Raw genomic sequence first — 25,715 nt, 5'->3', positions numbered from 1 at the left:
GAATACTATACAACCTAAAACTATGGAAACAATTTAAGAATTCTCTCTCCCTCTCTCTCTATCTCTGTCCCCTCCTTTCCTCACTACACACACACACACACGCACACACACACACACAGTCACAAAATATATTTTCAGTGTGGGTATAAATTGATATCAACATTCTAAAACCATTTATCATGAGACTTAAACAATGTTTTATCATTTGACCTGTAAGTTGTCCTTTTGTGAAACTATGCAATATCATATTTGAAGCAAAAAATGTATGAGCTAAATTATTTACCACAGTATGTTTCATAAAGCAAATAGAAAAGAATCAGCCTATAACAGCATGCAAAAAAACAGTGTGATGACTCTAATGACTTTATTCAACCGACAAAGTAGCAATAAGCAAGAGAGTATATATTTGTGATTCCACTTATAGGAAGATTGTAAACAGAAAAAACTAATCCATACTAACAGCAGTCAGGATGGTGGTTATTATTTGTCTGGAAAAGAAATGACTGGGAACAGGTGGAAGTAAGCTTTTGTGTGCTGCGACTGTTCTAAATCCTGATATATTTGATGGTTACCTGAATGTTTGCAAATATAAAAATTCATTCAACTGATAGTTAATATTTGCACATTTTAACATTATTCAGGATAGATATTCTAAAATATGGAAACACCTAAATGTTCATAAATGAATGAATTAAAAATGTGGCTTTATGCATATTACACATACGTGTTTTCAATATGTAAAATGAAATATTATTCACATTTATAATGGAAGGAAATCCTGCACTATGCAACAACATGGATGAATCTTGAGGTCATCATTGTAGGGGAAGTAAGCCAGTCATAGAAGAACAAATACTGCATGATTCCACTTACGTGAGTTATCTAAAATGGGCAAACTCATAGAAGCAAAAAATAGTAGAAGGATTGCCAGGGGCTGAGGGTGGGGGAAATTAGGAGTTGCCAAGTGTATAAAATTTCATTCGTGAACTGTGAATAAATCCTAGAGATCTGCTGTACAACATTGTGCCTATAGAGAACAATACTGTATTGTATACTTAAAAATCTGTTGAAAGTAGGCCAGGCATAGTGGCTCATGGCTGTAATCCCAGAACTTTGGGAGGACAAGGCGGGGAGATCACTTGAGGCCAGGAATTCAAGACCTGCCTGGGCAACATGGCAAAACCCCTTTCTCTACTAAAAATACAAAAATTAGCCAGGCATCGTGGTGAGTGCCTGTAATCCCAGCTGTTTGGGAGGCTTGGGCATGAGAATTGCTTGATCCTGGGAGGTGGAGGTTACAGTGAGCCAAGATCCCGCCACTGCACTCCAGCTTGGGCAACAGAGTGAGAGAGTCTGTCTTAAAAAATATATATATATATATATATGTGTGTGTGTGTGTGTGTGTGTGTGTGTGTGTTGAGAGTATAACTCATGTTAAATGTTCTTACCAAAATGAAATTTTTAAAAGATTTTTGCACTTTAGTGCATAAATGTTGGTTGTTTCTCATTTTTTTTTTAACATACAGCCTCAAAAGTGTTAAAATACTCTTGGTGAGATTCATTTTTTACATCACTATCTACTTTATTCCCTAATACAATAATATTAAAACACAAGTTGATAAATGCACTTTATGTGTAGTTAGTTCTGTGAGTTGAATTATTTTTATTTAAAAACAGAATGAATATTAAATACCATATTGAAAAGTTTCTTATGGATGCTGGATAGCAGGCCTTCGTCAGAGGCATAGTTTGTGAGTATTTTCACTTTCTCTTTGAAGAAGCTCTTTAGTTTAGTTTAATTAGATCCCACGTGTCAAGTTTTGTTTTTGTTGCTATTACTTTTGGTAACATGACCGAAAATTATTTGCCAAGGTTGAAATCCAGAAGGGTATTTACTGCGTTTTCTTCTAAGGTTTTTGTAGTTTGGTGTCTTACATTTAAAACTTTATCTTGAGTTAATGCTTTTAATCTTTATTTATTTATTTATTTATTTTGCTTTAAGTTCCAGGGTACATGTGCAGAATGTGCAGGTTTGTTACATAGGTATATATGTGCCATGGTGGTTTGCTTCTGCACCTATCAACCTGTCATCTACGTTTTAAGCCCCACGTGCATTAGCTATTTGTTCTAATGCACTCCCTTTCCTTGCCCCCCACACCCTGATAGGCCCTGATGTGTGTTGTTCCCCTCTCTGTGTCCATGTGTTCTCGTTGTTTAACTTCCACTTATGAATGAGAACATGCTGTGTTTGTTTTCCTGTTCCTGTGGTAGTTTGCTGAGAATGATGGCTTCCAGCTTTATCCGTGTCCCTGAAAAGGACATTATCTCAGTCCTTTTTATGGCTGCATAGTATTCCATGATGTATATATGCTACATTTTCTTTATCCAGTCTATCATTGATGGGAATTCAAGTTGGTTACAAGTGTTTTCTATTGTAAATAGTGCTGCAATAAACATGCATGTGGATGTGTTTTTATAGTAGAATGATTTACAATCCAATGGGTGTATTCCCAGTAATGGGATTGTTGGGTTAAATGGTATTTCTGGTTCTAGATCCTTGGGGAATGACCACACTGTCTTCTACAATGGTTGAACTCTATCTTGAGTTAATTTTTGTATATGATCCAATTTCATTATTCTGCATATGGCTAACCAGTTATCCCAGCACCACTATTAAATAGGTAGTCCTTTTCCCATTGCCTTTGTCCAATTTGTTAAAAATCAGATAGTCATAGGTATACAGCTTTATTGCTGAGTTTTCTATCCCATTCCATTGGTCTATGTACCTGTTTTTTTACCTGTACCATGCTGTTTTGATTGCTAAGCATTATAGTATAGTTTGAAATTGGGTAATGTGATGCCCTCAGCTATGTTCTTTTTCCTTAGGATTTCTTTGGCTATTCTGGCTTTCTTGGGGGAATTTCATAAAATTTTAGAATAGTTTTATTCTAACTGATTGAAGAATGATGTTGATAGTTTGATAGGAATAGTATTGAATCTGTACATCACTTGGAGCAAGATGGCCATTTTAATCATATTGATTCTTCCAGTCAATGAGCATGGAATATATTTCCATTTATTTGTGTCATCTCTGACTTCTTTCAGCAGTGTTTTGTTGTTCTCCTTTTAGAGATCTTTCACCTACTTGGTTAACTGTATCCCTAAATATTTTGTTTTCTATGGAGCTATTGTAAATGAGATTGTGTTCTTGATTTGATTCTCACTCTGGATGTTATAGGTGTATAGAAATGCTACTGATGTTTGCACATTGATTTCTTATCCTGAAACTACTAAAGTCATTCATCAATTATAGGAGTCTTTTGGCGGAGTCTTTTGGCAGAGTCTTTGGGTTTTCTAAGCATAGAATTACATAAGAAGCAAAGAGAGATAGTTTGTCTTCTTTTTCTATTTGGATGCCGTTTATTTCTTTCTCTTACCTTATTGCTCTGGCTGGGACTTCCAGTATTATGTTGAATAGGAGTGGTGAGAGTGGGCATCCTTTTCCTGTTTCAGTTGTCAAGAGAATGATACCAGCTTTTGTTCATTCAGTAAAATGTTCGCTCTGGGTTTTCCATAGATAACTCTTATTTTTTGAAGTATGTTCCTTTCATGCCTAGTCTATTGAGGGCTTTTATCATGACGGAATGTTGGATTTTATCAAAAGCCTGGTCTGTATCTATTGAGGTGATAACATAATTTTGCCTTGAATTCTGTTTATGTGCTGAATCACATTTATTGATTTGTGTGTTGAAACAGGTTTTCATTCCAGGAATAAAGCCTACTTAATCATAGTGTATTAACTTGTTGATGTGCTGCTGGATTCAGTTTGCTGGTATTTTGTTGAGGATTTTTGCATCTAAGGTCACCAGGAATATTAGCCTGAATTTTCTTTTTCTATTGTATCTCTGCCAGAGTTTGGCATCATGCTGATTCTGGCTTCTTGAATGAGTTATAGAGGAGTCCTTCTGTCTTGATTTTTTGGAATATGTTCAGTTGGATTGGTACAAGTTTTCTTTTCTTTGTACGTCTGGTAGAATTCAGCTATTAATTCATCTGATCCAGGGCTTTCTTTGGCTAATAGGTTTTTTATTACTAATTGAAATTTGGAACTCAAAATTGGTCTGTTCAATGTTTCAGTTTATTCCTAATACAATATTTGGATATTGGGTGTTTCCAGTAATTTATCGATTTCCTCTATATAGTCTAATTTGTGTGCATACAATTCTTCATAGTACTTACTCTCTGAGGCTGTTTTATATTTCTGTGAGATCAGCTATAATGTCATCTTTGTCATTTTTTATTGTACTTTATTGGATCTTCTCTTTTTTTGTTGTTAATCTACCTAGCAGTCTATCAATTTTGATTTTTTTTTTTGGAGAACCAGCTCTTTGCTTCATTGATCTTTCATATGAATTTTTGCATTCCAATTTTCTTCACCATTTTTCTAATTTAGTTATTTCTTTTCTTCTCTTAGCTTTTTTTTTAATTTTTTTTTTTTTTTCTCCCTTTGGAGACAGAGTCTCACTCTGTCATTAGGCTGGAGTCCATGGCACAATCTTGGCTCACTGCAACTTTTGCCTCCCGAGTTCAAGCGACCATCCTGCCTCAGCCTCCCAAGTAGCTGGGACTATAGGCGAGTGACACCACGCCCGCTAATTTTTCTATTTTTAGCAGAGACAGAGTTTCACCATGTTGGTCAGGATGGTCTCAATCTCTTGACCTAGTGACCTTTAGATTTTATACTACCTTTAGTTAGATTGTTAATTAGAAATCTTTCTAACTTCTGGATGAAGGTGATTAGTGCTGTAAAATTTCCTCTTAAGACTGCTTTAGCTGCTTACCAGAGATTTGGCAAGTTGTGTGCCTGTTTTCATTAATTTCAAAAAACTTTTTATTTCTACCTTAATTTCGATGTTCACTGACAAATTATTCAGAAGCAAGCTGATTAATTTCCATGAATTTGTGTAGTTTTGAGTGATCTTCTTGATATTGATTTCGGTTTTTATTGCACTGTGGTCTGAGATTATACTTGCTGTATTTCATTTTTGTTTTAATGTATTGAGAGCTACTTTATGACCAAGCATGTGATCAAACTTAGGGTATGTTCTTTGTGTAGATGTGCAAAATGTATATTCTGTGGTTTTGGGGTGAAGTGTTCTGTATATACTCCCTATACTCTTGGCTTTTTAAACATTTTTCTCCTAAGATTTGTTCAAATCATGTTGAATTTACTAGAAATTGTCATCTCTCTCAGTGGAAGAGGCACCTCCTGGTTGCATCTAATTGGTCATCTTCTTCTCTCTCTCTCTCTACTAAATATTTTGCTTTAACTAAATACTTCATTAACTAGTAATATTACATCTTTGTATTATATAACACCTTTAAGCAGTTTGTTATCTCAAATATATATATTGTTCATATGTTTCTAATCATTTTCTCACTAATGTTACTTTTTTAAATAAACACAGGTTTTGAATACCTTTAAGGTCTTGTTATTTCTTCATTACTGTTGTTACATATATTCAACACATAGAAACATATCACTATTATATATTTTCAATAATTAGAATAATTTTAAATAAAATTCCATGATTTTAAATATATGCCACCCAATTTACAGTGTTGAATATTACTAGCAACCAAATATATAATAGTGCATGAGTGTTTATTTTACCAGTAATAAGCTCCTGATTAGGTGTATCTATCTCTTCTTTTAAAATGATGTTACAGCTATTTAATAAAAAGAAATGATCTAACTAGCTAAGATTCCACTGAGTAATTTAGGACAACAAAAATTAATGCAGAATATAACACAGCTACAAAATAAAAAGTTTTAATTAAAATTTTTTCTTAAAGATCACCATTCATAAATCAATGTCTTAAATATTCTCTTAAATATTTAATTTATAATTTTTTCTCCAAAGTTTGTCTGCAATTGAAAATATAATTTCCATCAATCTTAATTTAACTGGTGTTTCCTGTCAAAATCTCTTTTACTACAACAGACAGTATACATCAGAGCAGGAAGATAGGAAGAATAGAACTGAAGAACAGATATTTAGGTTTCACTGACATTTCGGGTTGGGGATAGGTGAGAGTATGTAAGGGAAAAAATTACATTGAAGACATGCATTCAAATATCTCCATGAGGACTTTTGAAATTCTTCTCTATAATTTGCTTAAACTTGACTCCAGAGACATGGACCAATTTTTTGAACTTTACTTTTTAGAATATTGCTACTATTTTTTTCAGCAATTCAGAATTATTAAAAATATTATATCCAATTTGTTGCATAAGAAGCTATTCTACAGGGAATTTTTTTATTCCACATATTCTATTCAATTAGATCATTAGTCATGTAGAGTAGATACCCTAAACATTGCGGGGATTGGTCTAAGACTTTCTGTAGTTGTTGGAACAAGGAATTGCCCATATTTCTGCAAACCCAGGTCTCCGCACCCCAGCTACAGTTTCTATTATTATATTCCTCAGAGAAGCACTTTCAACCTCAGAAGATTTGGAATTGAACCTAGAAATGGTAATAAATTACTATTACTAGGTTATAGTAAATAGTTTTGTGTTTGGAAGATATTTATACACATTTTGGCTTTGTATTCACTTATAATTTTTAAGACAATTTGACCTAAGTGACAGCTTCACTGTGTCAACATAAAATGTAAAATTGAATAACTACTTTAAACGTAGTGCTCTACATTATAAGAGCACTAAATTTGAGTTCAGCATCACAGTATTTAAGCGATTAATATTCACAGTATATATACATTTAATTTTTAGAAAAAAATATTATGTACTTCAATGGAAAACTATGATTTGTCTAGAGAATACCTCTTGAGATTATCTAACCTAGCCTTTCATTGCCTTTGTACAAGTTTCTAATTCTATATATTGTAAATAAATGATAGACATTCAAATTCTGTTCTATGAAGGAGAAATTTAATAGACTTCCTTCTCTGATGTGCACAAATCAGTTTGCCTTCAATTAAACAGGCATTTCAATATTCTTGATCTATAAATGTAACTCTTCTTCATATCCTTCTTGAATCAGTTATATAATCTATGGGGTTCCCTCATTGATTAATGAGTAGAATATAAATTTTAACATGCATTCATTTTTTTATATCTGTATGACAGTCCTGATGTTACCTTGTTCTACATTTACATTTAACATTTCTTGTTTTTGTTATTTACTACTTAGCAAAATTGTGTTTGTTAATCCATCTAATAAAAGTATTTAAAGTGGAAACCAAATTTAGTATATGTATATGTGCAGTTTGAAATGTTTTAATGTATTTATATTTTCAAGTGTGAACAAACATTATCAAAGACCTACTGAAATTTTCTTTTATTATTATTATTATTATTATTATTATTATTATTATACTTTAAGTTCTAGGCTACATGTGCATAACGTGTAGGTTTGTTACATATGTATACTTGTGCCATGTTGCTGTGCTGCACCCATCAACTCGTCAGCACCCATCAACTCATCATTTACATCAGGTATAACTCCTAATGCAATCCCTCCCCCCTCCCCCGTCCCCATGATAGGCCCCGGTGTGTGATGTTCCCCTTCCCGAGTCCAAGTGATCTCATTGTTCAGTTCCCACCTATGAGTGAGAACATGAGGTGTTTGGTTTTCTGTTCTTGTGATAGTTTGCTAAGAATGATGGTTTCCAGCTGCATCCATGTCCCTACAAAGGACACAAACTCATCCTTTTTTATGGCTGCATAGTATTCCATGGTGCATATGTGCCACATTTTCTTAATCCAGTCTGTCATTGATGGACATTTGGGTTGATTCCAAGTCTTTGCTATTGTGAATAGTGCCGCAATAAACATACGTGTGCATGTGTCTTTATAGCAGCATGATTTATAATCCTTTGGGTATATACCCAATAATGGGATGGCTGGGTCATATGGTACATCTAGTTCTAGATCCTTGAGGAATCGCCATACTGTTTTCCATCATGGTTGAACTAGTTTACAATCCCACCAACAGTGTAAAAGTGTTCCTATTTCTCCACATCCTCTCCAGCACCTGTTGTTTCCTGACTTTTTAATGATCGCCATTCTAACTGGTGTGAGATGGTATCTCATTGTGGTTTTGATTTGCATTTCTCTGATGGCCAGTGATGATGAGCATTTTTTCATGTGTCTGTTGGCTGTATGAATGTCTTCTTTTGAGAAATGTCTGTTCATATCCTTTGCGCACTTTTTGATGGGGTTGTTTGTTTTTTTCTTGTAAATTTGGTTGAGTTCTTTGTAGGTTCTGGATATTAGCCCTTTGTCAGATGAGTAGATTGCAAAAATTTTCTTCCATTCTATAGGTTGCCTGTTCACTCTGATGGTAGTTTCTTTTGCTGTGCAGAAGCTCTTTAGTTTAATGAGATCTCATTTGTCAATTTTGGCTTTTGCTGCCGTTGCTTTTGGTGTTTTAGACATGAAGTCTTTGCCCATGCCTATGTCCTGAATGGTACTACCTAGGTTTTCCTCTAGAGTTTTCATGTTATTAGGTCTAACATTTAAGTCTCTAATCCATCTTGAATTAATTTTTGTATAAGGAGTAAGGAAAGGATATAGTTTCAGCTTTCTACTTATGGCGAGCCAATTTTCCCAGCACCATTTATTAAATAGGGAATCCTTTCCCCATTTCTTGTTTCTCTCAGGTTTGTCAAAGATCAGATGGCTGTAGATGTGTGGTATTATTTCTGAGGACTCTGTTCTGTTCCATTGGTCTATATCTCTGTTTTGGTACCAGTACCATGCTCTTTTGGTTACTGTAGCCTTGTAGTATAGTTTGAAGTCAGGTAGCGTGATGCCTCCAACTTTGTTCTTTTGACTTAGGATTGTCTTGGAGATGTGGGCTCTTTTTTGGTTCCATATGAACTTTAAAGCAGTTTTTTCCAATTCTGTGAAGAAACTCATTGGTAGCTTGATGGGGATGGCATTGAATCTATAAATTACCTTGGGCAGTATGGCCATTTTCACGATATTGATTCTTCCTATCCATGAGCATGGTATGTTCTTCCATTTGTTTGTGTCCTCTTTGATTTCACTGAGCAGTGGTTTGTAGTTCTCCTTGAAGAGGTCCTTTACATCCCTTGTAAGTTGGATTCCTAGGTATTTTATTCTCTTTGAAGCAATTGTGAATGGAAGTTCATTCATGATTTGGCTCTGTGTTTGTCTGTTATTGGTGTATAAGAATGCTTGTGATTTTTGCACATTAATTTTGTATCCTGAGACTTTGCTGAAGTTGCTTATCAGCTTAAGGAGATTTTGGGCTGAGACAATGGGGTTTTCTAAATATACAATCATGTCATCTGCAAACAGGGACAATTTGACTTCTTCTTTTCCTAACTGAATACCCCTGATTTCTTTCTCTTGCCTAATTGCCCTAGCCAGAACTTCCAACACTATGTTGAATAGGAGTGGTGAGAGAGGGCATCCCTGTCTTGTGCCAGTTTTCAAAGGGAATTTTTCCAGTTTTTGCCCATTCAGTATGATATTGGCTGTGGGTTTGTCATAAATAGCTCTTATGATTTTGAGGTACGTTCCATCAATACCGAATTTATTGAGCGTTTTTAGCATAAAGGGCTGTTGAATTTTGTCAAAAGCCTTTTCTGCATCTATTGAGATGATCACGTGGTTCTTGTGTTTGGTTCTGTTTATATGCTGGATTATGTTTATTGATTTGCGAATGTTGAACCAGCCTTGCATCCCAGGGATGAAGCCCACTTGATCATGGTAGATAAGCTTTTTGATGTGCTGCTGAATCCGGTTTGCCAGTATTTTATTGAGGATTTTTGCATCAATGTTCATCAGGGATATTGGTCTAAAATTCTCTTTTTTTGTTGTGTCTCTGCCAGGCTTTGGTATCAGGATGATGTTGGCCTCATAAAATGAGTTAGGGAGGATTCCCTCTTTTTCTATTGATTGGAATAGTTTCAGAAGGAATGGTACCAACACCTCCTTGTACCTCTGGTAGAATTCAGCTGTGAATCCATCTGGTCCTGGACTTTTTTTGGTTGGTAGGCTATTAATTATTGCCTCAATTTCAGAGCCTGCTATTGGTCTATTCAGGGATTCAACTTCTTCCTGGTTTAAGTCTTGGAAGAGTGTAAGTGTCCAGGATATTATCCATTTCTTCTAGTTTTTCTAGTTTATTTGCATAGAGGTGTTTATAGTATTCTCTGATGGTAGTTAGTATTTCTGTGGGGTCGGTGGTGATATCCCCTTTATCATTTTTTATTACATCTATTTGATTCTTCTCTCTTTTCTTCTTTATAAGTCTTGCTAGTGGTCTGTCAATTTTATTGATCTTTTCAAAAAACCAACTTCTGGATTCATTGATTTTTTGGAGGGTTTTTGTGTCTCTATCTCCTTCAGTTCTGCTCTGATCTTAGTTATTTCTTGCCTGCTGCTAGCTTTTGAATGTGTTTGCTCTTGTTTCTCTAGTTCTTTTAATTGTGATGTTAGAGTGTCAATTTTAGATCTTTCCTGCTTTCTCTTGTGGGCATTTAGTGCTATAAATTTCCCTCTACACACTGCTTTAAATGTGTCCCAGAGATTCTGGTATGTTGTATCTTTGTTCTCATTGGTTTCAAAGAACATCTTTATTTCTGCCTTCATTTCGTTATGTACCCAGTAGTCATTCAGGAGCAGGTTGTTCAGTTTCCATGTAGTTGAGCGGTTTTGATTGAGTTTCTTAGTCCTGAGTTCTAGTTTGATTGCACTGTGGTCTGAGAGACAGTTTGTTACAATTTCTGTTCTTGTACATTTGCTGAGGAATGCTTTACTTCCAATTATGTGGTCAATTTTGGAATAAGTGCGATGTGGTGCTGAGAAGAATGTATATTCTGTTGATTTGGGGTGGAGAGTTCTGCAGATGTCTATTAGGTCTGCTTGCTGCAGAGATGAGTTCAATTCCTGGATATCCTTGTTAACTTTCTGTCTCGTTGATCTGTCTAATGTTGACAGTGGAGTGTTGAAGTCTCCCATTATTATTGTCTTGGAGTCTAAGTCTCTTTGTAAGTCTCTAAGGACTTGCTTTATGAATCTGGGTGCTCCTGTATTGGGTGCATATATATTTAGGATAGTTAGCTCTTCCTGTTGAATTGATCCTTTTACCATTATGTAATGGCCTTCTTTGTCTCTTTTGATCTTTGATGGTTTAAAGTCTGTTTTATCAGAGACTAGTATTGCCGCCCCTGCTTTTTTTTGTTCTCCATTTGCTTGGTAAATCTTCCTCCATCCCTTTATTTTGAGCCTATGTATGTCTCTGCGTGTGAGATGGGTCTCCTGAATACAGCAGACTGATGGGTCTTGACTCTTTATCCAGTTTGCCAGTCTGTGTCTTTTCATTGGAGCATTTAGTCCATTTACATTTAAGGTTAAGATTGTTATGTGTGAACTTGATCCTGCCATTATGATATTAACTGGTTATTTTGCTCGTTAGTTGATGCAGTTTCTTCCTAGCCTCGATGGTCTTTACATTTTGGCATGTTTTTGCCATGGCTGGTACCGGTTGTTCCTTTCCATGTTGAGTGCTTCCTTCAGGGTCTCTTGTAAGGCAGGCCTAGTGGTGACAAAATCTCTAAGCATTTGCTTATCTGTAAAGGATTTTATTTCTCCTTCACTTATGAAACTTAGTTTGGCTGGATATGAAATTCTGGGTTTAAAATTATTTTCTTTAAGAATGTTGAATATTGGCCCCCACTCTCTTCTGGCTTGGAGAGTTTCTGCCGAGAGATCTGCTGTGAGTCTGATGGGCTTCCCTTTGTGGGTGACCTGACCTTTCTCTCTGGCTGCCCTTAAGATTTTTTCCTTCATTTCAACTTTGGTGAATCTGGCAATTATGTGTCTTGGAGTTGCTCTTCTAGAGGAGTATCTTTGTGGAGTTTTCTGTATTTCCTGGATTTGAATGTTGGCCTGCCCTACTAGGTTGGGGAAGTTCTCCTGGATGATATCCTGAAGAGTATTTTCCAAGTTGGTTCCATTTTCCCCCTCACTTTCAGGCACCGCAATCAGACGTAGATTTGGTCTTTTCACATAATCCCATACTTCTTGCAGGCTTTGTTCATTTCTTTTTCTTCTTTTTTCTTTTGGTTTCTCTTCTCACTTCATTTTGTTCATTTGGTCCTCATTCTCTGATACTCTTTCTTCCAGTTGATCGAGTCGGTTACTGAAGCTTGTGCATTTGTCACGTATTTCTCGTGTCATGGTTTTCATCTCTTTCATTTCGTTTATGACCTTCTCTGCATTAATTACTCTAGCCATCAATTCTTCCACTTTTTTTTCAAGATTTTTAGTTTCTTTCGCTGGGTACGTAATTCCTCCTTTAGCTCTGAGAAGTTTGATGGACTGAAGCCTTCTTCTCTCATCTCATCAAAGTCATTCTTCGTCAAGCTTTGATCCATTGCTGGCGATGAGCTGTGCTCCTCAGTTGCAAATGCAGATATCACCCGTCTTCCGTGTCGCTCGCGCTGGGAGTTGGAGACTGGAGCTGTTCCTATTCGGCCATCTTGCTCCGCCAAAAACCTGAAATTTTCTAGTATAAGTTTAAAACTTATAGATTTAATTATATTTTAAAATTCATAACATTAATTAGAAATAATTATACATCTAAAACTTTTAAATCTTGAGCAAAGAAAATTTATGGTTGATTTAAAATACAGTACTCTCCACCGGGTAGGGTGGCTCACACCTGTAATCACAGCACTATGAGAGGCCTAGGAGGGTGGATCACCTGAGGTCAGGAGTTTGAAACCAGCCTGGCCAAACTGGTGGTGAAACCCCGTCTCTATTAAAAACACAAAAATTATCAGGGTGTGGTGATGGGCACCTGTAATTCCAGCTACTCAGGAGGCTGAGGCAGGAGAATTGCTTGAACCTAGGAGGTGGAGGTTGCAGTGAGACGAGATTGGGCCATTGTACTCCACCCTGGGAAATGAGAGTGAAACTCCATCTCAAAAAATAAAGTAGTACTCTCAATCTCTAATCAGCATGTAAACAAGAATAAGTCCTTCCACTCTCAAATTTCCTGTCTAGAAAAGTAAACAAAGTTACCCACTATATTTCAAACATAAAAATTGTTTGTTTTCCTTCCTTTCTTCTTTGCTTTCTTCTTTCATTCTCTTTTTTTCCTTCCTTCTTCCCTTCATTCTTGCCTTCTTCATTCTCTCCTGCCTCTTCTTTCTTTTTTTTCTCCCTCACTAATCTCAGGCAAAGAAATAGAGGCACCTAACCTTCTGCCTTAACAAATTATGTTTACTTATATGCAACATAACGTTCACTATAAATGAAGTATGTTGGATTCATGGTGCATTTTGAGCCAAACACATTTTCTGAACCCTCAATGTTGAATTTGATTCTGTATTTTTCTCCAGTGAAAAAGTCAATAAAAATCCCTGCAGAAAATTTATAAATAAAAGCATTTTATTTTATTCTATTTTTGGAGACGGAGTCTTGCTCTGTCACCCAGGCTGGAGTACAGTGACGCAATCTCGGCTCACTGCAAATTCTGCCTCCTGAGTTCATGCCATCTCCTGCCTCAGCCTCCTGAGTAGCTGGGACTACAGGCGCCCGCCACCACGCCTGGCTATTTTGTTTGTTTGTTTGTATTTTCAATAGAGACGGGGTTTCACCATGTTAACCAGGATGATCTAGATCTCCTGACCTCGTGATTTGCTCACCTTGACCTCCCAAAGTGCTGGGATTACAGGCGTGAGCCACCACTCCTGGCCAAATAAAGGCATTTTAAAACATTTGCGTATCACTTACATTTCAGCAAAGGTTAAGTAATCACAAACATAACTTATAGAAATTGCTAGAACATTTAGTTTTAATGAATATTAATATACTCAAGGCTGACCTCAAATGTGAATTTTGTGTTTGTTTTGTGCATGCATAGTCAAATCTACATATATATATATATATATACACACACACACACACATTTGTATTCATTAGTATAACTGTGACAGAAACAACACACCAATACAATAAGAGTTGGTCAGAATATATTATAATATTATGATCAGAATCAGTGCAAGCAGAGAAAAAAAGGGAATAATATATTTTTTAAAATTGTATGTTTTATTTATTAAAAAGATGAACACATTATATATTAAAGTGGAAACTTTAATAAAATACAAATAATGAAAATATTTGTGAGAACAATGAGATCACTTGGACTCAGGAAGGGGAACATCACACACCGAGGCCTATCATGAGGAGGGGGGAGGGGGGAGGGATTGCACTGGGAGTTATACCTGATGTAAATGACGAGTTGATGGGTGCAGCAGACCAACATGGCACAAGTATACATATGTAACAAACCTGCACGTTATGCACATGTACCCTACAACTTAAAGTATAATAATAATAAATAAATTTAAAAATAAAATAAAATAAAATAAAAAATTACCATAAAATAAAAAAAAAGAAAATATTTGTGATCTTTTGTTGTATTACTAATATATTTTTCAAAAATTATCTAATTTATAATATCAATTTAAAAAATATTAAAACATCACACTTCTCATCCCTAATTTTTAAGTTCACTTTTATTCCAAAATTTAAAAAATATGGACTTATATGTAATCATCATATAATCACAAATTGTTCTCCAAATAACAAAACCTTTCTTGTTTATGCCCCAGAAGGCCAGAATAGAGCCTGTCATCTTCATCCCCATTCCCCAAGGCATTACCCCAGGCCTCACACATATTGTTCATTAATGATTTATTAAATTAATGAATGTAAACTAAATATATGAAGTCTTGAATCCAAAGAGTAAATCATTGAGGAACAATATTTACATTATTTCATAGTTTCGGAGACATATAAGAACATTTGCAGAATATAATTTTTTTTTTCTTTTGTTTTACTTACAGTGTATATATTTGAAGCAAACAGGCTGACACACTATTGGTATATTGCATATGATTACTAGAAATGGCCAGAGAAATTATGTTTTTACATTAAATATCTCCAGCCCAAATTTTAGAAAACAATGATAATTATTGTTAGATAATATATGTATAGAAATTCCCAAACAGAAACATTTTCCCCATTCAGGAATTCTTGGGTTGATGTGATTAAAGTTCTAATGCTAGTGAGCCAAAAGATAAAAAGAAAAAATTAATACAGAACACAACATGGACGCTTAGACTTTATTTATCTTCATGCTGCATTCATCTCAAGAGTATAACAGTGATATGAATCTATTGAAGGGCTGTAATGCATGTGGCATTGTATAATGGTTATAATCACTTGGAAATTCCCTGAAGCTTATCTCCCTGTACCCTATTAACCTTTGAGGCTGAGATAAAAATGAAAAAAAAAATATGATTCAGAGGAATCTTTATTGGCTGTATTTGTCAGTTTTTCTGAAATAAGTAGAAACACTATCACACACACACACGTGTGTGTGTGTGTGTGTGTGTGTGTGTATAGAGAGAGAGAGAGAGATTTATTATAAGGAATTGGCTCACATGATTATAGATGTTGGTAAGTCCAGTTTACAGGGTAGGCCAGCAGACTGGAGAGCCAAGCACAGGCAATGTTTCAGTTTGAAGTCCAGCAGGCAAGAAAAGCCAATATTGTAGATGAAGTTCAAAGGCAGTCCACTGCAGAATTCTCCATTACTTGGGAGATAATTAGTCATTTGTTCTATTCAGATCTTCATCTGATTGGATGAGATCCACTCACGTTATAGAAGGCAATATTCTTTATTCTACCGATTAAAATGTTAATAACATTCAAAAACATCCTCACATAAACACCCAGGAAAATATTTTACCAAACATCTGAGCACCATGTGACTTGGTCAACTTGATATATTAATTTAACCATCACATTAGTGAGAAAGGGAAAATACAAGAATAACCTGCCCATGTTCTCTGAGATAAGGTGGACATTTAAGATAAAAAGCAAAGGTAAGGCAAAGGGATCATATACAGGGGTTTATATTTCTAGGTCTTAGAAGCATAACTTGAAAAATCTTTAGAAACATCCTGTCAATTGTTACTGATCTGAATGTATCAATAAACTAAAAAGTCTTGATCATCAAATATAAGCATAAAAAGCATGTGGTATAATCCAATATTTTCCTAATAAAAACACTAAACAAGCTAAGAATAGAATGATGTGTATATTACTCCATTTTCATACTGCTGTGAAGAAATACCTGAGACTGGGTAAGACATACAGAAAAAGAGATTTAATGGACTCAGAGTTTCACATGGCTGGGGATGCCTCACAATCATGGTGGAAGGCAAAAGAGGAGGAAAGGATGTCTTATATGGTGACAGGTAAGTGGGTTTGTGCAGGGAACTGCCCTTTATAAAACCATCAAATCTCATGAGGCTTATTCACTGTCATAAGAACAGAATGGGAAAAACTCACACCCACGATTCAATTACTTCTCATGGTGTCTTGCTCATGATATGTGGCGATTATGAGAGCCACAATTCAAGAAGAGATTTGATTCTCATGAGAATCATGAGATTCTGCCCTTGGCTCCTCCAAAATCTCATGTTCTCACACTTCAAAACCAACCACACATTTCCAATGGTCCCCCAAAATATTAACATATTTCAGCATTAATTTAAAAGTTCACAGTTCAAAGTCTCATCTGAGACAAGGCAAATCCCATTTACCTATGAACCTGTAAAATCAAAAGCAAATTAGTTACTTCCTAGATACAATGGGGATATAGGCATTGGGTAAATATACCCATTCCAAATTGGAGAAGTTGGCCAAAATAAAGGGGCTACAGGCCACATACAAGTCCAAAATTCAGTGGGGTAGTCAAATATTAGAACTCCAAAATGATTTCCTTTGACTCCATGTCTCACATCCAGGTTACACTGATGCAACAGGTGGATTCCCATAATCTTGGGCAGCTCTGCCCCTGTGGCTTTGCAGGGTACAGCACTGATCCTGGCTGTATTCACAGGCTGGCATTGAGTGTTTGTCCCTTTTTCCATGCCCATGATGCAAGCAGTGGGTGGATCTACCAATCTGGGTTCTGGAGTATGGTGGCTTCTATGTTTACATGCAAGATTTGTATAATTCTCACAGCTCCACTAGGCAGCGCTCTAGCCAGGACTCTTTATGGGGGCTTCCACATCACATTTCCCTTCCACACTTCCTTAGCAGAGTGTCTCAATGAGGGCTCCACTCTTGCAGCACACCTCTGCCTGGACATCCAGGCACTTTCATACTTCCTCTGAAATCTAGGTGGAGGTTCTCAAACTTCAATTCTTGATTTCTGTGTATCAATACACTCAACACCCTTTGTAAGCTACCAAGACTTGGGGCTTGCACCCTCTAAAATAATGGCAAGAGCTGTACATTGGCCTTTTTTAGCTATGGCTGGAACTCCAAGACCCAAGACTGCACAAAGCAGCAAGGTCCTGGGCCCGGCCCAGGAAACCATTCCTTCCTCCTAGGCCTCCAGGCCTGTGATGGGAGGGGCTTCTGTGAAGACTTCTGACATGCCCTGGAGACATTTTCCCCATTGTCTTGGAGATTAACATTTGGCTCCTCATTACTTATGCAAATTTCTGCAGCTGGTTTGAATTTCTCCTCAGAAAATGGGTTTTTCTTTTCCATTGCATCATCAGGCTGCAAATTTTCCAAACCTTTATGCTCTGTTTCCTTTTTAAACATGAGTTCCAATTCCAAATCATATCTTTGTGAATGAAGAAAACAGAATGCTTTTAAGAGCACCCAAATCATGTCATGAACACTTTGCTGCTTAGACATTTCTTCCACCAGATACTCTAAATCATCTCTCTAAAGTCCAAAGTTCCATAGATCTCTATGGCAGGGGCAAAATGCTGCCAGTCTCTTTGCTAAAGCATCTCAAGAATTACCTTTGTTCCAGTTCCCAATAAGCTCCTCATCTCCATCTGAAACCACCCCGGCTTGATATTCATTGTCGATAATACTGTAAGCATTTTGGTCAAAACCATTCAACAAGTCTCTAGGAAGCTCCAAACTTTCCCACAACTTTGTGTTTTCTTTTGAGCACTTCAAAGTGTTTCAGACTCTGCCTGTTTCCCAGTTCCAAAGTTGTTTTCACTTTTTAATGTATCTTAATAGCAGTACCCAATGCTACCTGTACCAATATAATGTATTAGTTCATTTACATACTGTTATAAATAAATACCCAAAACTTGGTAATTTATAAAGAAAAAGAGATTTACTGAACTCATGGTTTCACATGGCTGGGGAGGCCTCACAATCATGGTGGAAGGTGAAGGAGAAGAAAAGGCACACTTACATGGAAGCAGGCAATAAAGCATGTCCAGGGGAACTGCCCTTTTTAAACCATCAGAACTTATGAGATTTATTCACTATCACAAGAACAACATGGGAAAAACCCACACCCATGATTCAGTTACCTCCCACTGGGTCCCTCCCATAACACATGGGGATTATGGGAGCCACAATTCAAGATGCAATTTGGGTGAGAACACAGCCAAACCACGTTGGTGTGTCTTCAACCTAATAAAAATCATATGTAAAATGGCCACAGTTAACGTTATATTTAATGAAGAATGAGTGATTGCTTTCCTCCTAAGATCAATAACACAACATATTTACTTGTTACCTCAATTCAATATCATACTGGAGCTTATAACCAGAACAATTAGGCAATAATTAATCTTCATATTTATAGTCAACTAATTTTTGACAACGATGCCATGACACTTCACTGTTGGAAATATTAGCCTTTTCAACAAATAGTCCTTGGCCAACTAGTTATCAGTATGTAAAAGAACACTCTTGGAATCCTACCTCACACAACATGCAAATAATCATATCAAAATAGACAATAGACCTAATTATAAAGCCAAAATTGTACAAATCTTACATGTAAACATAGAAACCATTATTTATGACATTAAATTAGACAACGATTTCTAAATTGTGATATGAAAACATTTTTGCTAATCGTATCTATGAGACATATCTAAATATACAAAAAACCTTTTATAGCTCTACAAGAAAAAGACAAATAACCCGATTTAAAAACGGGCAAATAAACTGAACAGCCATTGCTCCAAATGATATAGGGGTGACAAATAAGCATAGTAAAAATTGCTACCAATCATTCACCATTAAGGCAATGCAAATCAATACCATAATGTGAGACAACTGCTAATCCACTGATACAGTAACAATAACTTGTTTTTCCTGTGTTCTGTTTGTTTCATTGTGTCAGCAATCTTGGTAACATCTGATGTTGAATTTCTGTTTATTATCATATTCTATGACAAACCTAATTTTTGACTTTTCTTTAAATTATATTTGAGACACCTCATTTTTTTCTCTGCGTGTTTTTTTCTAAACTATATGCAAAATAACCAGTTAAAAGTAAAATGGATACTATGACATGCAAATTGGAAAAAAATCAAACTAAATGGGTAATGACACACCTAAGATGAAATTAATGAAATTGAGTTTACACTTTAAGCTATTAATGAAATTGAACCTACACTTTTATTTTGTGAGCTTTACAACTTTCACTAAGAAACAAGAAACTGTAATATGTATAAACACACTTTGAATGCTGAACACACTGTATAGAAATTTTTTACATATAGTCATTAGAATTGAAGAAACCTGGAGGATCAAAGTACATAATTTCTCAGGATCCAGATTAGTTACTTTCAAATAACATCTTTTTCAATGACTCAAACATGCCAAATCACACAAAACTCAGCAAATGGTCTCAGTTCTAGGTAAAAATGTAGATTTCATTTTATAACAAGATTATACATGTATTTAAAATTGCTTTATTTTACTCGATTTATAAAGATTTTTTTTCCTTTTATGTAGTGGGGTAATATACAGAATTCAGGTAGAAAAAAGTATGTGAGATGTATATAGACATATTTACATATAGATATGAAATGTGAATGTGGAGTGTAAAAGGGAGAAAAAGGGAAAGCTAAGGGGACTGACAATGTCAATTTCCTGAGATGTAGAGTTCACAATCCATGTGACAGGGACATTCAGAGCTGAGTTTTTGCAAAGAGACTGTGTTTGTAATAAAAGGGTGAACAGAGCCTTCTATAAAGTCTATTGTGTTTTTTATCACTTTCTTACAAGAGTTCACTAAAAAGAGTTATAATACTTTTAACTGCTTTTGGAGATCATTTTATGTGAAAAAAAATATATATGTTGATTCTCACCAACCAAACAGTGTAATTTGAATTTTTTTCTCTGTTATTCCAGAGTTGTCAGGCATCAAAATTACCTGAAGGGCTTGTTAAAATCCATGTCATTTATGCCATTTCTAATATTGGTGATTTATGTCACTTTATTCCTGATTCATATGAGAAGTTTATTTTAAAATTTATCTTAAAAGAATCAAGTTTTGGCTCAATTTTTTAAATTTTTATTTCAATTATTTTCATTTAGATTTTTTCTACTGCTTACTATAGCTATAATTTTAACTTGATTTTCTAGTTTCTTTGAGTGGAAACTGTAATAATTGATGTGAGAAATTTCTCCGTTGCCAAAGTAGATTTTCAGTGAAAAAACTTCCTACCTATATTGCTTTGTAATGGCATCCTACAACATTATGGTCAGAGGCTATAATTTATGGGGAAAAAAAAAAAAAAAGGCGCTGTGACTCATCCCTGTAATCCCAGCACTTTGGGAGGCCGAGGCAGGAGAATCACCTGAGGTCAGGAGTTTGAGACTAGCCTGGCCAACATAGTGAAACTGTCTCTACTAAAAAAATACAAAAATTAGCCAGGCGTGGTGGCAGGCGCCTTAATCCCAGCTGCTTGGGAGGCAGAGGCAGGAGAATGGTTTGAACCTGGGAGGCGGAGGTTGCAGTGAGCCGAGATCGAGCCATTGAACTCAAGTCTGGGGGACAAGAGCAAGACTTCTCACAAAAAAAAAAAAAAAAAAAAAAAAAAAAAACCCTGTAATTTATATAGCTTGGATCATTTGGATCATTTTAAATTCATTGTGATTTGTTTAACTGCTCCAAATATGTATTATTTTGATAAACTCTGTACTCCTGAAAATGTTTTTCCTTATCGTCTTCAATTGATTAGTCTATAAATATAAATTGGATTAAACTGATTTAAAATGTTGGTCAAGACTTCATCCTCCATGATATTCATTTTACTTATACATCCAGTATGAAAAGACGGATATTGAAATCTCCAATTACATTACACGTTTCTTTCTGTTTCCTTTCAAGTTTTTAAAAATCAATAGACTATTTTGTAGAATGGTTTTAGTTTACAGAAGAATTCAACAGAAAGTGCAAAGTTTTCCCATATATTCTCTCATTACACCCACCCCTTTCATTCTCTATAATCCTCTCCAAAATGGTCTACAATGCCTCTTTTCAACAATGAATACCTGTGTGCTTGCATGTGTTTAGCTTTTTTCTAGATAATTTATTTGTGCATAAATTTCCCTCTATTGTTGGAAAAGCACATTAATCTCACACTACTGAAAACGGAAATAATACTCCAATATTTTCATTAGGTTCTATGTTGTTGCCAGGGACCACCGACTGATTTTATTTCACTGGGTATTTGAAATAGAAGATATAAATGGAACATTTCATACTAGACTAACCACTGACATTACTGTTTCTCCTTTCCCTTTTTGATAAATCTCTATATTATCATCTGCTCATAAATAGATGGGTTATGGGTTGCAAGTGAGAAATTTCAAGTCAATTATATTCAAATTAACTGAAGATGTGTCTTCAACTCACTTTAGATTATGTGACTATTATTATCTACTTTTTCAGCTTGAGGTCACAGCCAAAATGTTGAGAAAAGTGAATTTTTTTCCATTTGACATCCATTATAATATGTCTTTAATCTGCCTTCACATTTGATTGATACCATAGCTAAGTGTAGAATTGTAACTTGGAAATTATTTTCACTTCTGTTTTTATTGCTGACATTTCCTTTTCTCTAAAATTAAATTTTCTTCAAAAGTTGTGTGTGCTACAGTGAGACTTTTTTGGTAAATTGTTAAGGTCACTTATATGCAGTCTGGAAACTGCCCTTTAGTTCTGGCAGTTGTTCTTAAATATCTCACATCTGCCTACTGTATTGCCTTTATTTTAAAAATAGGAAATTATGGACCTAATAATGTTTTGATGTGAATACTACCCAAAACAGCCTACGAATTCAATGCAATACCTATCGAAATTCCAATGACGTTCTTTAAAGAAATAGAATGTTTTAATAAAATTCATATGAAATCTCAAGAGGTCACAAATACCCAAAACAATCTTTCAAAATGTACTGTCACTCAAAAGTGATAGTAAACAAAGCAGTGTGGTGCTGGCATAAAGACAGACAGACATATATATTAAAGGAATAAAATGAGGCCCAGAAATAAATCCTTACATATATGGTTGTATCCATATATGATTCACAGGATACATTTTATGTACATTTTACCACAATTAAATTTTTAAAACATAGTTGATTGTTTTGCCTATTTTCCACTATTATATAAATTGTTTATGAAAAATACTTCATTTTGTCTCTAGTGTCTTTTACTCAACACTAAGTTTATGAAAGTCATCAATTTTGCTATCTGTAGCATAGTTAAATAATTTTCACTTCTGCATAGTATTTCTTAGTGTATGACTATATCACTATTTATTTATTCATTCTATTTTGTCACATATTTGGGTTGATTCTAGTTTTGAACTCTAGCATTTAATGCTACTATAAATATTCTTACATCAGGTATAACTCCCAATGCAATCCCTCCCCCTTCCCCCCTCCCCATGATAAGCCCCGGTGTGTGATGTTCCCTTTCCCAAGTCCAAGTGATCTCATTGTTCAGTTCCCACCTATAAGTGAGAACATGTGGTGTTTGGTTTTCTGTTCTTGTGATAGTTTGCTGAGAATGATGGTTTCCAGCTGCATCCATGTCCCTACAAAGGACACAAACTCATCCTTTTTTATGGCTGCATAGTATTCCATGGTGTATATGTGCCACATTTTCTTAATCCAGTCTGTCATTGATGGACATTTGGGTTGATTCCAAGTCTTTGCCATTGTGAATAGTGCCACAATAAACATACGTGTGCATGTGTCTTTATAGCAGCATGATTTATAATCCTTTGGGTATATACCCAGTAATGGGATGGCTGGGTCATATGGTACATCTAGTTCTAGATCCTTGAGGAATCGCCATACTGTTTTCCATCATGGTTGAACTAGTTTACAATCCCACCAACAGTGTAAAAGTGTTCCTATTTCTCCACATCCTCTCCAGCACCTGTTGTTTCTTGACTTTTTAATGATCGCCATTCTAACTGGTGTGAGATGATATCTCATTGTGGTTTTGATTTGCATTTCTCTGATGGCCAGTGATGATGAGCATTTTTTCATGTGTCTGTTGGCTGTATGAATGTCTTCTTTTGAGAAATGTCTGTTCATATCCTTTGCGCACTTTTTGATGGGGTTGTTTGTTTTTTTCTTGTAAATTTGGTCGAGTTCTTTGTAGGTTCTGGATATTAGCCCTTTGTCAGATGAGTAGATTGCAAAAATTTTCTCCCATTCTGTAGGTTGCCTGTTCACTCTGATGGTAGTTTCTTTTGCTGTGCAGAAGCTCTTTAGTTTAATGAGATCCCATTTGTCAATTTTGGCTTTTGCTGCCGTTGCTTTTGGTGTTTTAGACATGAAGTCTTTGCCCATGCCTATGTCCTGAATGGTACTACCTAGGTTTTCCTCTAGAGTTTTCATGTTATTAGGTCTAACATTTAAGTCTCTAATCCATCTTGAATTAATTTTTGTATAAGGAGTAAGGAAAGGATATAGTTTCAGCTTTCTACTTATGGCGAGCCAATTTTCCCAGCACCATTTATTAAATAGGGAATCCTTTCCCCATTTCTTGTTTCTCTCAGGTTTGTCAAAGATCAGATGGCTGTAGATGTGTGGTATTATTTCTGAGGACTCTGTTCTGTTCCATTGGTCTATATCTCTGTTTTGGTACCAGTACCATGCTGTTTTGGTTACTGTAGCCTTGTAGTATAGTTTGAAGTCCGGTAGCGTGATGCCTCCAGCTTTGTTCTTTTGACTTAGGATTGTCTTGGAGATGCGGGCTCTTTTTTGGTTCCATATGAACTTTAAAGCAGTTTTTTTCCAATTCTGTGAAGAAACTCGTTGGTAGCTTGATGGGGATGGCATTGAATCTATAAATAACCTTGGGCAGTATGGCCATTTTCATGATATTGATTCTTCCTATCCATGAGCATGGTATGTTCTTCCATTTGTTTGTGTCCTCTTTTATTTCACTGAGCAGTGGTTTGTAGTTCTCCTTGAAGAGGTCCTTTACATCCCTTGTAAGTTGGATTCCTAGGTATTTTATTCTCTTTGAAGCAATTGTGAATGAAAGTTCATTCCTGATTTGGCTCTCTGTTTGTCTGTTACTGGTGTATAAGAATGCTTGTGATTTTTGCACATTAATTTTGTATCCTGAGACTTTGCTGAGGTTTCTTGGCAGCTTAAGGAGATTTTGGGCAGAGACAATGGGGTTTTCTCAATATACAATCATGTCATCTGCAAAGAGGGACAATTTGACTTCTTCTTTTCCTAACTGAATACCCTTGATTTCTTTCTCTTGCCTGATTGCCCTAGCCAGAACTTCCAACACTATGTTGAATAGGAGTGGTGAGAGAGGGCATCCCTGTCTTGTGCCAGTTTTCAAAGGGAATTTTTCCAGTTTTTGCCCATTCAGTATGATATTGGCTGTGGGTTTGTCATAAATAGCTCTTATGATTTTGAGGTACGTTTCATCAATATCGAATTTATTGAGCGTTTTTAGCATGAGGGGCTGTTGAATTTTGTCAAAAGCCTTTTCTGCATCTCTTGAGATGATCATGTGGTTCTTGTCTTTGGTTCTGTTTATATGCTGGATTATGTTTATTGATTTGTGAATGTGGAACCAGCCTTGCATCCCAGGGATGAAGCCCACTTGATCATGGTAGATAAGCTTTTTGATGTGCTGCTGAATCCGGTTTGCCAGTATTTTATTGAGGATTTTTGCATCAATGTTCATCAGGGATATTAACCTGCACGTTATGCACATGTACCCTAGAACTTAAAGTATAATAATAATATAAAAATAAATAAATAAATAAATATTCTTGTGTTTACATTTTATGTGCAGATATATTTAATTATTTATTATATACCTAAGAGTAAAGTTGCTAGATTAGAAGGCATGCATATGTTGAGGTCTTTTGCCCACTTATGAAATATTTTCCAAAAGAGTGGTTCCAATATACATTCCTCACAGCAATGGATGAGTAGCCCGATTATTTAACATCCTTGGTAATGTTTGGCATTGTTAAGCATTTTAATTGTTGCAACTTGATATGTGTATGGAATGATGGCTTCAATTTTTATTTTGCTTGCTGTACATTTTATATGCTTATTATACACCCAGATAGCCTTTTGTAAAGTGCTTGTGCAAGTCTTTTGGCAATAGTTTGCACATTGATTTCTTGTTCTGTTTCCTGTTGATTTGAACTTTTTTATTGCTGTGATCCCTTTTTCAGACATAATGTTTTGACTTATCCTACTCTGTAACTTGCAACTTTATTATCTCGATTGTGTCTTTTAATGAAAAAAGTACTCACATTAAATAAAGATTTTTAACCTTAATGTATTTT

Source organism: Papio anubis, chromosome 5 (assembly GCF_008728515.1).
Source record: "Papio anubis isolate 15944 chromosome 5, Panubis1.0, whole genome shotgun sequence".
NCBI classification, from domain to species: Eukaryota; Metazoa; Chordata; class Mammalia; order Primates; family Cercopithecidae; genus Papio; species Papio anubis.
This window is presented reverse-complemented; position numbering follows the sequence as displayed.